The sequence below is a fragment of the Aedes aegypti genome, chromosome 1 (genome assembly GCF_002204515.2).
Source record: "Aedes aegypti strain LVP_AGWG chromosome 1, AaegL5.0 Primary Assembly, whole genome shotgun sequence".
Lineage (NCBI taxonomy): Eukaryota > Metazoa > Arthropoda > Insecta > Diptera > Culicidae > Aedes > Aedes aegypti.
Genome location: NC_035107.1, coordinates 93,177,040 through 93,195,686, shown reverse-complemented (window position 1 = coordinate 93,195,686; position 18,647 = coordinate 93,177,040). Strand labels below are relative to the sequence as shown.

The 18,647-nt window shown below is 42.0% G+C and overlaps 1 protein-coding gene across 2 annotated transcripts in view; it reads right to left on the bottom strand.

Annotated features, from left to right (window-relative positions):
• The window catches only part of LOC5576689 (RNA-binding protein MEX3B), a 245,793-nt gene extending 227,598 nt beyond the window's left edge, over positions 1-18,195 (bottom strand). For both annotated transcript variants that reach the window (XM_021842747.1, XM_021842736.1), the window contains exon 1: positions 17,421-18,195. The gene's annotated coding sequence lies outside the window, so the exon portion shown is untranslated. The remainder of the gene's footprint in view (positions 1-17,420) is intronic.
• Positions 18,196-18,647: the final 452 nt, after the last annotated feature.

The window sequence follows — 18,647 nt, the reverse complement described above, 5'->3', positions numbered from 1 at the left end:
AAATCCATCAGCAATTCCTGAACAAATTTTCAAAGTAATGGAAAAATTCCCTCCAAGATTTGAAAGTGAAGCATAAGCATAAGCATTGGTGACCGTACAATTCGTATTTGCTACTCCGTGATTGACCAGAATAATCGAAGTTGCACAAGGAACCAACAGATGCATTGTTACTAGAGACCGAGATCAACTCTGCATCTCCATGGTTGTCATGGGAAGGAGTTTTTTTTAGTGGGGAGGGATCATAGCTGCATGATCAGGATTCACCCTGGTAAGTGATGCGATTCATGCAACTTTAGTTAAAAAATCACCTATCAGTACTTCAAAGACAACATGAACATACGGTAAGTCGACACTTTCAGTGTCGAACCATTGAAATGTTTATTTTTTAATGATAAAAATAAGGAAAATTCAAAGGCATGGGGTTACTACTGTAATGTAAAACATGTCGACATTGTGACACAGTGACAGTTCGTTCATATTGTGTCAAATCAATTCACATAAGTGACATTTCTACCGTTGTCATGATAAAAATACGTTTCATAATATATTGTACACTCAAAATAAGAGCATGAAACGAGCTCACTAAATTGGTCATCCATCCTTGACTGAGTAACCGTAATCCACTTTAATCGGCATGCTCATTGTACCAACAAAAAAAAAAACACTCCGGCGCACAGTGCCTTGCTCCATAGACAAAAATCAAATATCAAGTTATTTTATCCGTTGATAATAAGCATCCACAACTGTTTATAGATAGCATCTGTTATTGAAACGAGTATTCATAAGCTATACAAATCACCAAAACTAATACAACAAGCGTCGAAAGTGACAGTTGTCGGAGTAGCAGAAAAACTAAATTTCGTCGCATGTTTTCAGCAATCTTTCAATTAGCACGGCGAGTGTTAAAACCAATATATTCAATCAAAATCTAAAAAAGAACATGGCCTAAGGTTGGTAAAGATTTTATTTTTTCAAATTTTATATAATAACTGAAAATTTAAAAAAAAATCGATTTTTTTTTCCTGAAGGTTTATAAGTTACTTTTGCAGCTAGGAGTGAGAAGAGACATATTTGCAAACAATTTTTTACATCATTATGAGCACAATGCAATGTTTTTGCTAGGAAAATAATGAGATTGGTGCTCTCGACAGTTTTGCGATTATGCGTATATTATATGTCATTAATGAAAATTGTAGTTTTTTTAACCAGAAACAACTTTCCCTTCCGTACCAAGGTGCACAAATGGCTTGATCTTCCAGTTTTGATTTTTGTCCCGCATCCCGCACTGTGCGGCGTGGCAATGCGAAAACCCGAGCTCGACTGCTTGGACCATCGAGAAGCACTCAGAACGCGAATTTTATGCTTGGGCCTCATCGAAGCCCCGCCCAGCAGAACACGTGCAGGATAAACTGAAAAAAAAACTCCGACGTCGACGCGAGGAAAACGAACTTTCTGCTTGGGCTTCAACGAGGCATTCTTCCTCCATGATTTGAAAGTGAAGTCGGTGAAGTCTTACATTACGAATTTTGCCATAAGATATCTTTGACAATGTTCTTTAATAAACACCGCCAATATCTTCAAGTTAAACTTCTGAAGCTTTACCACAATAGTTCAAAATAGTTCCTCCAAAAAAGTTTGCTCGGAATTTCTGCAAGTAGAAAGAAATTGGTTTTTACATTAACCCCTCTACCGATAGCTTTATTTTTTACCACAAAAAAAAATATTCAAATCACGATAACTTGTTTGTTTCTCAATATTTTTGCACCATTCATTCTCAAGTTTTCAAAAACTCTACTAGTTTTCGAATATGTATCGATATTGATAATTGGTCATCTGGATCCGCAGAACCAGATCCAAAATTCCACGAGGGACCGACGCGTAGCCATAACCTACGTAAATATCTCAGGCTACAGAACTTTTATCGTATTCGGATATTCACTCCTCGGAATGATACATTAATGCGAGTATGTTTTGAAAAAATGAAACAAATTGGTGCAGCCGTCTTTGAGTAATGATCATTTATGTTTCTGGTACCACACTGGACACATAAAGATCTTGAAAACTCTAAAAAACCGATTTATATGATTTTTCCAGAGTAGCTCCTTATTACCTGGCATTGTATAGTTTCCATTGCCACGAGGCACTGCAGATTGAGTGTCATGAAGAATCGAATCTGTGTAGTCATGACACCTTAAAATTCGTCCGATTCGTCTGCCACTGGAATTGTAGAACAGACCTCGCCACCTGACCGACCAGCAAAGAATCACCGGTTTCGCAAGATCTTCCGTAGTAGGGGAAGTTCCCATCGGAAAGGTTACGTCCACCGCCAAGACTAATCCTCCGCGCATAAATGTCAGGCTGCGGCCCAGAGGGTACACATAGAAAAAAGAACAAGCAGGACTCGATTGGCAGTAATCGATTAGATTGAGAAGAAGATTTGGCAAATGGTCGGGGCACCTGTGCAATGGAAGTCATACTTGACAGGAATCGCGGGACTGACGTCATCATTCGAGCTGTTTGCATTGGTTACCATATGGAAGTAATCGAGAATTCTACCCACGTAGCAGAGGAAGTCTACATCCTCTAGGTCCTGGAGCTCAACGAAAATTGTAGAAAACCAGATGCCTTCGAAAGAAACTTGAAGTATCCAAAGGAGGTATGTAGAGTAGTGGTCTACGCTTCTGACTATGGATCAAAAGGTCTTGGGTTCAATTCCCACTCCCTCCAGGGATGGAGATATACAGCTTTAGGGGTCGTCCATTAATTACGTAAGGATGTATGTGGGGAGGGGGGTTTGAGATTTACTATGCGCCGTACAGTTTGTTTTTATTTTCGTACAAAAAAACTTATCAAAAAATGCCTTACGTAATAAATGGACTGCCTCTTACTGACCATAAAATAAATGAAAAAAGTCTACGGACGTTAAAATGATTGTAAAGTTTACGTACCGTCAAACGAGGTAACTTGCAACAATTTTCAACTTCAAAGCTATATGGATGAAAAATTTAAGGATTCAGATGAGACAAAAATCATCTGATACCCTTAGCGCCACGTAAAGAATACTACGCAGTATTAATTTTAACAGTATTTGGTTTCCTGGGATCAGGAGAGATGAAAAACATACATTTTCCATGCTACCGCTGATGTGGGGTAACATGCAACACGCAGTATTACCTAGAGTTAACTATTAAAAACTTAACCTATATCGTGTTATTATGATTATTTTATTATTTACTGTAGTAAAAGCATGACAATAATCAGAAACAGGATACTTTACTCATAGAAAACTAATTATTATTGATTGAATTATGAGTATTTAACGTATATCATTAAAAAATCAATTGGTAATTTATCGGGTGTGCACACAAGAAAATTCTAGCAAATCGTAAGTCATGACAGTTACTGGAAAGCCATTAAAATATTTTAATGCATTTATTCTACAAATACAATGGTATTTTAGGTAATACTTCACATGACTTATTTTTCATACATATTTTAATCAAAGCAACGTGCCACATATTGATTTGTATGTCTTAAAATGGTATCTGTTGATGTTTCGAAATAACTATCATCATATTTCATAAAGAAAGGTCCCAATGGCAGATCTTCAATTTAATTTCAATACAGATTTTCACAATTTTCATGAAGAAAATAAAATAATTTTTGAAATTGTTTATCGGCATATCGGTCTATTTTGCTCGAAGTAAGAGGGAGCATGGAGAAGAAGCCGTTCCCATAGGGGACGTTAGCCACAAGGAAGTGACGTTTCAAGTAATACTGTTTCATATGGTATGCCCTCTTCAACATCTAATCCAATTTCTCTCGCCGTTCCCTTACGGTACCTATCCATCTAGTATTCATTGCTTTCTTCTCCATGCTCCCTCTTACTTCGAGCAAAATAGACCGATATGCCGATAAACAATTTCAAAATAAAATCATCACGGTCGATACCTTTGTATGGAAAATAAAATAATTCTAATTATTCATGTAAGTTTTCAAATATTTTGTACCAAACGTGTATTGAATTGATTCAGGTGTAAAAAATTTAATGTTAATAAACAAATATATGTTCAATTTTGCATTTCATGTGTTTGTTAATGACGAGTGGCAAGAAATATAGAACAATGGAGATTAAAATTGCTGTTGCAAGTTACCCCACAAAAAGTAGCTAAGAACGTTTTGGAATTTTTATAGTGTTTAAGCATAAAATTAATAAAACTTTTACCTTGCCAATTTGTATTTTACTAAGAACTGTAACTGATAGCAAATGCCTCGAATGACATATTTCTTGCGTTTGTGCGGTACGAGGGACGATTTTCATTTTTTTTTTTTCTTTTTTTATTTAGGGATTTTCTGCCGTAGGCAGGTTCATCCCCGGTCCGGTAAACAGAACGAGCCGGATGGGCTCGTCTGGAAAACAGCTACAAAGTAGTTTGGCTTAAATCTAGGATCTTCGCAGAGTTACTTGCCAGAGTTTATCACTGAGACAATTAAAAGATGAAAAAAGCAAAATCACACGTCAACACATAAGGATAACTAGGGGACTATCACACATGGTTTAAAACTAAGAACAAACAGAATCCGAGGAACTGAAACATTGCAAACTAACATATAGTGGGGTAACTAAAGCGTTAGGTCCGGTTGCCTAAAGCTTAAATCTTAAAATATAATCCAGCCCTTTTGACAAAGGATATCAATGATGCTATCGAGGATGGGTCGTCTTGAAGGGCGTCTCGGATGCTGCCTGGAATTCCGTACATCTGTCTCAAATGTTCGTATAGCGGGCATACGCAGATTACGTGCTCGACAGTATTGTTTATACTGCAAACCTCGCAGACCCGGTGGAAAGGTGTCCCCCCTAGGTTGTGGGAGATCCTTGTATGACCAGTTCTTAACCTGGAGATTAATTTTTGGTCCTTCATTGATTTGAGGTCCGCCCAAGCATCAACGCTTTCCTTCGTTTTTCGCAGGTAGGCTCCTCGTGAGTTAGTCCACTCCGTCCGCCATGCTCGGCGTACTGTTGATTTTACCCAACGTCGAATATCGGCCAGTGGAACCGTTGTGGTATACCGACGGCTGGAGTAGCCGGATCCAGCTAGGTGATCAGCGGTGCTATTCCCCGGAATGCCACAGTGCCCTGGAACCCACATGATGGTGACATCGGGTGATGCATGTCTGATTATTCCCTGAATCCACGGATGACGGGGAGCCTCCGATTGAAGCGCAAAGTAACAACTGGCTGAGTCGGTTATTATGATGATCGGACGAGTGGTTGGTTCAGTAGCGGCAAAGAAAATAGCAGCGGCTTCGGCGGAAAAAATCGAGCATTGTCCGGGAAGACTGAGGCTTATCGCAAGTTCGTCATCCGCGATGCCTATTCCAACCCCTTGCACTGAGAGAGAGCCATCGGTATAACGCCGCTGATGTGCTGCGTAGTCTGTCCGCAAGACCTCAGCGACGGATTGTCGCAGCCGCGTTGACGAGTCTCCTGCCCTGAAGTTGTTTTTTATTCTACTGTCGAATTTGAGTGATGAGCGGTGCCAGTCACGCTCGCCGTACCAGTGGACCTTGGCGACTGGGGGGAGTTTCGTGGCAGCTATGTTGTCGAGCAAATTGTCGGCCTCTTCTAGGAGGCGGATTCAAGCATTACCAGCAGTCTTCTCTGCGAAGGCGGCCGCCTTCATGCAAAGCGTTGCAGTAATTAGGTAACGGAAAGGCAGAAGGCCGGCTTCAGCGCAAGCTGCGTCGGCTGGGGTAGATGGGAGGAGACCGGAAACTATTCGCACGTAGCGGTTATAGATGGGAGACAGTGTGTCAATCAGTCTGTTCATCGTCAAGAATGTGGTTTCCAGACCGTAGAAAAGTCGACTATCGATTAGAGCTGCAGCGACACGGAACCGAATAGCTCGATTATTGCTGCGGTGTGGACTTGAGAGAGATTTTATTAAATTCAGGCGGCTAAGACAGTTGGATCTGACTGCTTCACAGTGGGGCTTGAAAGATAAGCTGCGGTCGAAGGTAACCCCAAGGATTTTTGCAGTTTTACGAAGAGGGATGGCTTGGTTGTTGATTACAATCGGGGGCCCGCTGACCCTATGTCCGGATGGACATATGTGGCATCGGATACTTTTAGATGCCGACATGGTGAAGCCTACGGAGGCAGCCCATTTGGCCACTCGAGAAACAGCTGCTTGTGCTTTTCTGCGTGTAGCTACGGTGGTTGGACCAGATACTACGATGACTATATCGTCCGCATAGATAAAAATCTGCACTCCGGTTGGCAGATCATCGAATACTCCGTCCATCATAACTAGAAGAAGGGTTACCGATATGACGGATCCCTGTGGTACGCCAGTTTCTTCATTAAAGGTGGTGGACTTGGTATCACCGATTACCACCCTAAAGGACCGGTTGGTGAGAAAGTTCTTTAGGAAGTGCAGTATGTGGCCGGTTAGGCCCCAGCTGGCTAGTTTTTCTAGGACAAATGGTGTCCAGGTCCGGTTAAAAGCCTTGGAGATATCCAGAGAGATCATCTCAGTGTGATGGTTCCTATCACTTGCCTCTTTCAGCACTTCGCCGAGAGCTGCAAGGTAGGTGTTTGTGCCATAACCAGGCCGAAAAGCGTGCTGCCGGTGGTCGAGTAGACCGTGTTGCTGTAGATGGTGTGTTAGCCGGCGGTTCACCATTCGCTCTACTACCTTCGAGAGGCAGCAAGTGAGCGCAATTGGACGGTAGCTTGCTGGTTCCCGTATCAGATTTCCGGGCTTAGGGATCGGAATAACGAAACTCTCTCGCCACTCTAGCGGGTAGGAGTCACCCAGCCAAAGATTATTGATCTGTTCGAGCAAAACTAGCTTCCCTGGTCCCTCCAGTTTCTTTAGCATTGGGTAGCCGATGTCGTCAGGGCCGGCGGATTTGCCATTACTTCTGCTCAAGGCATGCTGTAGTTCTCCTGCTGAGAATGGTAGGTTGATGTGGAGCTGCGAGTTGCTCGCAGGCACGTTAAAATTTATTATGTCGCCGGCGGTAGCCCCGGAACGTCGTACGAATTCCGGCTCGTAGCTACCAAAGGCAGCCAGGCTGGCAAAATATTTGCCTAGGCCGTTCGCAATAACGGTCGGGTCCGCTGTGTTGTTTCCGTCAATAAGAAGAGTGGGCGGGGTGGCGGATCGTTTGCCGTTAAGGGCGTTGACCTTAGCCCATAGGTCAGAAGTTGATTGTGAAGCATTGATGCTGTCGAGAAATTTTTCCCAACAAGCCCGTTTAGCATCCCGAATGACTTGGCGGCATTCGTTGCGCTGAGATCGGTATCTGTCCAAAGCCACTGCTCTGTTTGGATGATTGAGGTCCAATCTCTTAACGGCTCGGAGAGCCTTTCTACGTCTTTTGATAACTTTTTTAATCTCCGGGGACCACCAAGGGAGAGCCTTACGGCCAGGTGTGTTGCTTGTCTTGGGAATTGAAACGCTTGCTGCTTGGGTTAGGATAGCCGAAAACTCAGATATGCTACTTGGTTGATGATTACTGATTGATGCGCAGATGTTGTTGTTATAGGCGGCCCAATCCGCCTGGTCATACAACCAACGGGGTCGTCTAGTGGTGGCAGGAGCCTCGGCGGCTACTGAGATTAGCAGGGGGTGATGATCGCTTCCGCATGGATCCGAGTTGACATTCCAGTGAAAACGCCGGATCTCTGACCGGGTAACAGCTGAAACGTCAATTGCTGTTGAGTAGTAGCCCTTAAAGAATGTTGGAGAGCCATCATTAAGAATAGTGAGATCACTGTCCTCGAGAAGATCAAGCAACATTATGCCTCTTGCGTCTGAACGGAAACCGCCCCATGCCGGATGGTGTGCGTTAAGGTCCCCGACTATCATTCTTGGTTCTGGAGGCTGACGGATGAGGTTCTCTACAGTTCCACGTAGGTCAGGAATGTTTCCGCATGGTAGGTACAGGCAGGCTACGGATATTGTAATACTCCCATGAAGCTTAACTCCGACAACTGGTAGTTGAGAGTCAATGTCCAGGAAGGTGAACGGGATTGACTTTAATATCCCGAGAGCGACAGAACGGCGGATGTTACCTTCTCGTTTCGAGGTCCACACGTATTTGCCACCGAGGGAACGATTAAGCTGTTCGATTGTTACTCGGTTGACTTTTTGGAGTGCCAAGATCCAAGGAGGGTCGTAGCTCACCAGAAGTTCAAGATCCGCTAGGTTGTTCAGGAAGCCGTTCATGTTCCATTGTAGGCAGAACTTAGACGATTTCGGCAATGTCGGGATGGAGTAGCTTATATTTGCGGTGGAAGATTGGTAGTGGGTGGTATCGGAGTACGAATTATCCAAAACATCACCAGTGAGTCGCCGGAGGGGTGAAAGCACCAGGGTTGAAGAAGATTCAACGGTGGACAAAAAGGATCGAGTAGGTACTTCGTTCTCGTCGTTGGTTGCCGAACAAGACAGAGCTCCACATACGGCAGGACCGGAAGATGAGCCCACCGAGTGTAGAGATGTCCCGACGGAGGGAAAAAAGGGAGTTGCGAGAGGCGATAATAGCCTTTTCTTGTTATTCGAGCTGGATGCGTTACTGGAGTTGGGTGCTTGAACGTTTACTTGGTTGTATACGACTTCACTTCCCACGTAGTCCTTCGGGGTAGGGGGTAGAGCCCGACGCGTCCCGACTGTTTGCATGCCTTCACTTCCCACGTCGTCCAGGGTAGTAGGCGTATGTGCCAGACTTCCCTCATCCAGGTCTCCCCCCGGCGCCGAGGGTAGTCCGCCAGTTCCGGTGTGGGAGACGTCCGCACCGACGGTGCCCCGGCTACCGGGAGATATAGCTGGGCAGCGATAGTTTTGCCGGAGCTCTTCATCCGCATCGCTTCCAAGATGCCGAAGTCGGCCCAGCGATTCCGGTTGGGGTAAGACTTCCGGTACACTGGCGCCCCGACTATCAAGGAGGATGGACGGATCGTAATGGTTGGCTAGGTGCCAGGGTCGACCCGGCGATTCTGGTTGGGACAAGGCTTCCAGTTCACCGGTGCCCAGACGACCTGAAGCCATGTGTTCTGCATTGCGCTGCTGGTTGGGGAGTTCATAGCGGGAAGGCGAGGTATGGTTTGTGATAATGTTTCGTTGGGGTGGCGGTGTGAAGATAAAATAGGGTTGATGGTCTTACCGAGACTTGGGAATGGCCCCCAAGCTGTCCGAGGAGCTTTTGTGCTTAGATTTTTTCTGCTGCTGGGAGAGATTTTCAGTGCGGGATAGCGTGCTTATAGTACGCTTATTCCGTGTCATAATCGGATCAGTATTTATCCTAGCGGTTACGGGAAGAGTAGCTTTGAGACGGGTGGGCTTTGGTGTACTAGGCGAGGATAATATTTTCTCCGTGCGAGGAGAAAAAAATTCCTCGTTTGTACTGAGTTCCGCAGAGGGACTATCGGAATCAGTAAAAACGGTTTCCAATAGTGGGTCAATTAGTTGAACTGTTGGCTCGGTTTTACTTACTACTGCAGAAGCAGTGTCTACGGGAGCGGCGGCAATAGGGATATTGATGGGCACGGGAGTGGTGGTTGGTGGCCTGGAGGTTGCTGATACAGGCGTGATAGTTGGTGTCACGGAGGTTGGCATTGGATTGGTTGATGACGCGGAGAGGTTGGGGACGATTTTCAGCATTATTCTTATACAATTCAAAGTGTAATATGAATTTCACCTCCAGCGTACCAACCAAAAAAAACAATACTAGAATTCTCACGAAAATCCTCTGTTTTATACCTAAGGTCAATAAATTGTGAAACAAGTTATAATAATTTAACTCAATGCAAAACAAAACGTAAATTCGGTTACATGTCAAATTTTTGCAAGTATCAACCCTGTTGCAAGTTACCCCGTTTGACGGTACTGAAAAATAAAAAACAAACGAACAGCTATGTCGATAAAGGAGAACACGAATTGTAAACTCTACGGATTGTACTAATAGATCATGTTGGACATATGGCCTAAAGTGGTTCGTTAGGAGGTAGTACACAAAAGAAAATTGCTACCGAACAGAAGAAGAATTATCCTATTTCAACAGTTCTTCTTCTTCTTCTTCTTTGCATTACGTCATCTCTGGGACAGAGTCTGCTTCTCAGCTTAGTGTTTTTATGCGCACTTCCACAGGTATTAACTGAGAGCTTTCTCTGCCAAAGTTGTCATTTTCGCATTCGTATATCGTGTGGCAGGTACGGTGATACTTTTTCCCCGGGGAAGTCAAGGAAATTTCCATTACGAAAAGATCCTGAACCGATCGGGAATCGAACCCAGACACCTTCAGCATGGCTTTGCATTGTAGCCGCGGATTCTAACCACTCGGCTAAGGAAGGCCCCTCTTGGGCTACACCAAAATCATATTTTTTCCCCAGCATTTTCAAACAAAGTGCATGTGGGTGGGTAGTGTAGTATATATTGAAACATAATTGTGGTTATGAAAAAAGGTGTTTGTTCTAAAATCGTTATGGGATAGGCATGTTTTTATGGGCAGTTCAGCCCAGCTTCAATGCCTGACCATCTTTTACATTGTTCTTTTATTGTGCTGCCATTTCCTCCGTTGTCTCTGCCAGCGCTCTCAGCACCATTCAGGTGTTCGTCGATATTCTACTTCCACCTTGCAATCACCTCATAATTCTTTCATCTATATCCACGCACATTTTGCCTCACTTCTAGAAGCCTTACTCGATGTGTTGAGCTTCTGAAAGAATTTGCGTGCCTTTTGGATACTGCACAGCTGCTCCACCTTTTCTGTAATAAGCGGGTCAAATGTCCTTTTAATACAAATTCTGCAATTCCCATTCTGTGTAGAACAAAAAAAAGTTACATAAATTCCGCTTACGTTGAATGGCTTGTTACTTTTGCGTACCTGTAAGACCTTTAACTCTTGAAATAAAGTTCATTGCTTTGTAACAAAGTATTACACTGTGTTTCAAATTAGTGGATATATCTTGTTAGCTGAATAAAAAAATATCCAACAGAAATCATCCCCATCCCTGGAATCACTCGAATCACTCCAGCCAACGGTAGTTCAGTGGGTAGGTGGAAACAAGAGGCAAAAACCATTCTACAGTAGGTAGGTAACTACACACAGACAATCTGCTGCTGCTGCTGCTGCTCTCGTTAATGTTGGGGGCTGGGCTGGGCTGGTCTGGGTGGCCGCAACAGGAGCTCTGCTTGGGTGGAAGAGGAAAAATCGATAATCCGAGACGTCGTCGGTGCTGCGGCGGTGCGGTCCGGTCTGTGTAGTAATGCAGAGGAAAGGAACACCCCCGAAGAAATCGAGAGCACAGCCACGGGAGTGAGTGGTGTGCGAAAGAGCGACTTTTCTGTTCCGGGAAGCAACCCGGTATAAACATTTTTTTTGCTTACGTTTCTACACCCCCCTTTTCTTCTATGGTGACAGTGCCGCATTTGGGCTTCGGGGTACCCGGGTCCAATCTTATAATGAGGTCTCTAAATATAAAATTCAGCGCGTTTCCATGACAAACTATTGACTGGAACATTTAAATAAATATTACGATTTGCTTTCAATGATGCATAAAGGCTACTTGTACAATTGACGCTGCAAAATCCATTATAAATATCGCAAAGTTATGATAATATGAAACATAGCGCAAACTTCAAATATCCCATGAAGCAATCTTTAGCTAAAATTAAAGTAAATTTTTTTGAAATACCAAACAAAAATGTCAATTCGTACCTATACAATATCACGATAATGCATTTAACAAATACCTTAAATGAGTTTGCATTGATTTTACAATTTCTTTTAAAATCTCAAACATTAACAAACTATATCATCAAAATAACAATGCAATCGGTCTGATGTTTCAGGAATAATTTTAATAGAAGTACAATCAACTCTTCATAACTCGATATTGTAGAGACAATCGAGCTTAAGTGTATTCTTCACTGGCTGCAGTGTTGATTCTTATGCAATTTTCATCATTTATCAGTCATCATTGGAATTATAGCTGGTGACGTTACTGAATATTATCTTCTTTTTTATTAAGTACGTTGTTCATCTGATTTTGTCATAAATATCAACAATAATTTATATGACATTGAACAACTATCATTGACATTGAAAGAGCTAACATTTTTCCAGACAGGTTTTTGATGATTAAAACGGAGGTTTATTTTTGAAAAATTTAAACTGTTAAGTTGAAATTGGCTGTCAGATAAATTAATTGTGATTAAGATGCTAGATAATTTGATGTGACAGACGGTTTGACCAACATTGACTCCGCCCTCCAAGTTAGTCAAACCGATTGATGTTGTTGCAACCGTTTGACCGACTGTCAAAGTTCGTTGCAGCAGCACTATATTTCTTCGCATGTTTCGAATAATCTCGACAAGTCTAGTGAAGATGAGATCGTTGTTTTTTTCGAATTGTGTGGCGGTGGGGGGAATATTTCTACTTTTTTTAGGCAAAAATCGCAGTGAGGAACGGCAGAATTTTCAAAATTTAAGTACCAGAAAAATGGATATTGATTAGAAATTACAGTTATAATTCGCAACAAATATTCCGGAAAATTATGAGGGGTCTCTGTCGAGGATTATTCTGAACAGTCATCAAGATGGAAATGGCTATGGCAATTTCTTCAAAGATTCTATCCAGAATCTTTAGTGATTTCCTCTTGTTATTCTACTTTGACTACTTCTAGTTTTTGCAGGAATCCATGTGTTATACTAGGGAGTCCAGGGGGGCAGATAGCCGTAGCGGTAAACGCGCAGCTATTCAGCAAGACCAAGCTGAGGGTCGTGGGTTCGAATCCCACCGGTCGAGGATCTTTTCGGGTTGGAAATTTTCTCGACTTCCCAGGGCATAGAGTATCTTCGTACCTGCCACACGATATACGCATGCAAAAATGGTCATTGGCATAGTAAGCTCTCAGTTAATAACTGTGGAAGTGCTCATAAGAACACTAAGCTGAGAAGCAGGCTCTGTCCCAGTGGGGACGTAACGCCAGAAAAGAAGAAGAAGAAAACGGAGAGGCTATTGATGGAACCCATAATAACCCTTGATAAATTTCTGAAGGAACCTTCAAAAGAATTCTTGATAGAATCCCTGAGGGAACTTCTGATGGAATCCCAGAAGGTGTTCATGATGGAGTCCCAGGAGGATGTTATAATGAAATCTTAGAAGTATTTCAATATGGATCCATGTAAGAACTTCTCAAGGAATCCCTGCAGAAACTCCTAATGAAAACTTTTGAAAGATTCCTGATAAAATCTTTAGAGAAACTTCTGATGGAATTTTTGGAAGAACTTCTAATGTAATCCCTGGAGAAATTTCTGGAGGAAAATCCTTAGAGAAACTCTTGATTGAATTCCTGTTGGAATTTCATGTAGAATCTCTGAAGGATTCCATGTGCAATCTCCGAAGGCACTCCTGATCGTATCCCTAGAGAATCTTCTGAAACAAAAATCCGTAGGAATTCTAAGTCGAATCTCTAAAGGAACTCCTGATGAAAACCCTAAAAGAACTCCTGATGTAATCACCAGAAGAATTTCTGAGTTGATCCCCAGAAGATTTTTTATTGTAATCCCTGGAGGAGTTCCAGGTGGAATCTCTGAAGAAACTACAGATGTGATCTCTGTAGGAACTTCTCTTTATAGGAACTCCTCTTGAAATTTCTGAAGAAATTACTGATAAGATACCTGATACATTTCCTTGAGAAAACCGTGATATAATCTCTGGAAGAATTCCAGGTGGTATCTCTGATGAGTATTCTTGATGAGATTCCTAATGGAACTCCTTATGGAATCTCAAGAGTAACTCCTGATGAAATTCTCAGACTCTGATGGAAGCCCTAAAGATACGCCGAATGGAATCCCTGGACGAATTCCTGATGGAATCCTTGGAGAAATTCCTAAAGATATTCTTGAAGAAACTCCTGAAAGAATCCCTAGAAGAACTGCTGATAGAATCCCTGGAGGTATTCCAGGTAGAATCTCTGAAGCTACTTCTGGTGGAATCCCTGGAGAAACTTCCTACAAAATTGCTGGAGGAACTCCTGATGGAAACTCTAGAAGTACACCTGATGAAATCTCAAAAAGAACTCATGATGGACTTTCTAGAAATACTTCCGATGAATTCCATAGAAGAACATCCGAAGGAATCTCTAGAGCAACGCCTATTGGAAACCCTGATGGAACTCCCGATGTTATCTTTCGTAGAACTCATGATTGAAACTTCAGCAGTACTCCTGATGAAATTCTTGGAGAAAATTTTGATGGAGTTCCTGGTGGAGTCTCTGTTGGAATTCCTGGTGTAATCCATACAATAACTTCTGATAGAAACTCTCCTGATGAAATCCCTGGAAGAACTACAAAAGGAATCCCCCTTGGATGAATTCCTGGTAAAATTCCTGATGGAATTCCAGGTACAATCCCTGGAGAAATTTCGTATTGAACTTTTCATGGAATCGCCGGTAGAGCTGCTGGTGTATTTTCTAAATAAATAGATCGTCAAACTCGTCAAAAATTCTTGTGTAGAAGCAATTTTGTGTTTTTTCACTATTTGGATGTTATTATCTGAGAGAGAGGATACAGCTGGCATGGATTACGAGCTCCAAAAAGTCAAGGTTACCTGTCATCAACTGTCACTGGTAAACCGCACATTCGAAGGGCAGAGTGTGAAAACCCGTCAAAATTCAAGTAAACTTAATTTAAATTTCTAGATGTTTTGTGATGAAAACACATTTTAAAAAGTTTAATACCTGAATATAGTTGTGTGTTGGCAATTTGATTTGATTTTTTATATATTCATATACTTTTTTATAGTAAACAATATGAAGGGTATATGATTTTGTTCAAAATAAGTTCATTTGGCCGTTGTGCACAATCCAAAGAAAGAAGTTAAAGTAGGCAAGATATATGCCAACTGTCAGTGAGTTGCCTCCTCTCTCTCAGGTTATTAGCAGGGACGATATTAACAATCTACCAGCACCTACATTGATACTCGCTGGATAGAATTTCTTGTTTATTTTTATCTTCAACTTGACAGCAAACCAAAAAATGGCAATGCGCTTGCCATTTTATTGTTGGTTTCTTTTCAACCTGCTATGTCGTTTTCGTTTTTAGGAACTGGGTTGGTGATCAACACATAAACAAACAAACGTCAAGCAAATTGTGGTTCGGTCGAACCTGAACCGGGTTGGGGTTGACACTGTGATTCAAAACAGGTTGCGCAAGTTCCAACCCAGGTTCAGAAACAAATTTGACATAAATCGAATGTCATACTCGGGAATGAAATAATGAGAATCGAGGAGTTGTAATTTTCGCATGGAGCACACTTATGACGCGTCAATATTATCAATACCGTGCATCAGATCGTTTATTTTCCGCATCATAGCATAGTTTTTAATTACATGAACTTAATAGATTCAAAGTTTTCTAAAACTGACGCTTGTGAAGATCAAAAACACCAACGACAATCAGACAATAAAAAAATAACTCCGAGGAAAACATAATATAATAACTTTTAAGAATAATTTTTTTTTGCTAAAATCGTTTTAGATTAAATAATTCTAAAATGTCTGGTTTCATAAGTGATTCATACAAATGCTCTGTAAATCTTAAACAAGCGTTTGCACAAACTTGGTGTCTAAGAAGAAAATTTTTCAATTTCATTATCAACAACTTTGCTGAAGACAGCTAGAGCAAATATAAAAAAACCCTCAAAGTGCACTGCTAGGTGGATAGATCACAAATATTTGTATATCAAAATAAAGTTGATGTGATACCCTCCAACTCTTCAGAAGACATCACCCATCTAAAATCACGTTTTGATATCAAAAACTAAAAAAAACGCAGATTTTGCGGGCTTTGAACCAGTGCAGTGTGCGCTAGTGCAAAACGTCAAACTCGAAGAAAAACTATGTGCGCGCCTCTGCATGTGAGGTAGAGTGGTTCAAAAAATCGTTTTTGCTCCACACCGCTCATTCGATCCTAGACCAAATTCTGAGTGTCCTCCCAAAATTTGAGCTCATTCGGATGAAAACTGAGACTGCACAAGCCCTTTGAAGTTTATATGGAAATTACTATGGGAAAAGCAAGCAGTTCATTCAATCGGTCATAATGTTTGCCCTATGCTCTTGGGGATTAGAACTACGTTGATACTGTGCGATACAATAATCAGCTACAAATTTGCCGAAGACCGTTTTTAAATCGGACGCCCCAGTAATTAATTATTGATTTTTGAATGAGTTTCAAAACTTTCACTATAATTATTGGGCTGTTCTGCAGGCATCACTGGGTACATGCAGTAAAACATAGTAGCCATGATTTGTGCGTGCTATCTTTCGCGCCAGGTGCAGCAATGTTGCCTGTTCAGAAGTTAAATGAGCACTGCTGAAGAATTTGTGACTGGATATAAATCAATAACTAATTACTGAGGCGTCCGATTTGAAAACGGTCTTCAGCAAAGTTGTAGCTGATGAATGTATCTCACAGTATCAATGTAGCTCTAATCCCTAAGAGCACATGGGTAAAAACTATGACCGATTGAATTAATGGCTTGCTATTCCCATAGTAATTCCCATATAAACTTCAAAGGACTTGTGCACTCTCAGTTTTCACCCAAATGAGTTCAAATTTTAGGAGGACACTCAGAATTTGTTTAAAATCGAATGAGCTGTGTGGAGCAAAAACGATTTTTTGAACCACTCTAATGTGAGGTTTACAACATAGCAATTTGAAATGCTTGTTGGAAGTGTCTTTGTGTTGCCAGTTTTACGACTGTTTGTCTTCCGGAAAAGATTTGCCTTTTTGTCACAGACAAACAGACATAACACTCGGATTAATTTTATTGTGCGCGTATTCCAAAATAGCGCTCAATTCTAATGTTTCGTAGTGTGCCACATGCTCACTCGTAGAGCTCGTAACGCTTTTGTTCGAATTTGAAGTTTGCGCACTACCGCCACCTAGTTTCCGTAAGATGAAAATCAGTATTTTCAGCATTGGGCGGTAATGTTCACGGTACTATGTTTTAAATTCATAATAGTTTTGTTATGTCTGCTTGTCTGTGATTTTATGATCTTATAATAAAGATTTACCCAATGTATCCATTATGCTGTTAATCCCCCTAGGTCTATTTTTAACAGTCTTAAAGACTTCTTCTGTGTCGATTGCTCGACTCTACAAAGAATATGTTGAAAAATTTCTTTGCGAGGCTACTTTGATTGGGAGACTCTGAACAATCGCACCCTTTACTGCCCCTTAAATCCGGCCCTTCCTTATGATGACAGTGAAGGCGGTTGGGCAGTTGTTACGTCACAAGCAAGATCCCGCAACTTTACGTGCGATGGATCTACGAGATCACGACTCCGGCCCTAAGATTCGATCCACTTTCTGTCCCAATTCCAATTTCCAAGAAAAAGCTCTTACCTGTCTTTGGGGCTGCTTCTGCCGCTGATGGCTGCCGGAATGACTGATGATTATGGGAAAACAGGGCTGGGCTCAACGCCGCTCTCTCTCGTGTTTTCCTTTTTTTTCTTCTTTTCTGAATGCTAGAATTTCCCTCTTCCGACAGGAAATGACGGTAACACTTTCCGGGCTTTGCACAGCACAAATTTCCGAACGGGAACTTCTGATACTTTCCGGAGGTTTTCGTTGTTTGGGTACAGATCAGGAGAGAGGGGTTTGGGGTAGCAAATTTTCCCAAAATGGGGAGCTTTCGTTCAAATTGCGGGCAACGTTGGGTGGGGTGAAATCACTCGAGTTTCTTCCGTTCTACGCTCTGGGACAATCGTAAATCGACTTCCGGTTCTGTGGTAACACTCCTTTAATTACCTAGTAATTCCGAATTCACCGAAATCCGCGTAGTATTCGCACGAATCCCGAAAAACCCAGCGATTGCAAATTCACTGCCCAAGTCGGAGGACCGCGCCGAATGCACTTGTTTCCCAACGTTCACACTTTTAGCAACATGACCAACTTAAGAAAACTCGAATGCACTGCAAGTGAGAGCCGGGAAAACCTTCAGAATTTTTGGTGTGTTTTATTGCGAAAGAGCGGTGTGCTGTATGTTCTGTTAGTTCTGGTCGCTGATGTTACGATGATGATAATACACAACTCGATTCTGCCGTGGGAAGAACAGTTAGTCGGTGTCGAGAGTCGAGACAAGCAGAACCGCGAAAACGAATACCTACTCACAAAAGGCGCAAAGGATTCGACGGGTGTGGAATAAGAACGAACGGTTTGGCTCGGTATCCATTCAGTTCGAGCCGAGGATGGAAAAGCGCACGCACACATTCGTATTTGTGAAAGGGAGCAGAAGGGACCCACTTTTGCTATGGTTTTTCCCGTATTTGGTACACGTCAGACGAGTTTCCTTCGATTTCGATGTGGGGTGGTTTGGGTGTTCAGTCGACGGAAAGGTGGATGACAATTATCGGTTTGGGGGAGAATAAGGGATGCCAGTCGAGGAATGGATTTATTCAGCTGCTGTAATTTTGATGAAAATACGATGGATGAGATTTAAGTGTTAATGTTTTTAACATGACCAAAAAAAAAAAGTTCAACAGCATTTTAGCTGTTATATAGATATATCAATATTTTATTACGGTTACCACAACGCTAGAAGAACTACAGAAGACATTCAACATTGCTAAG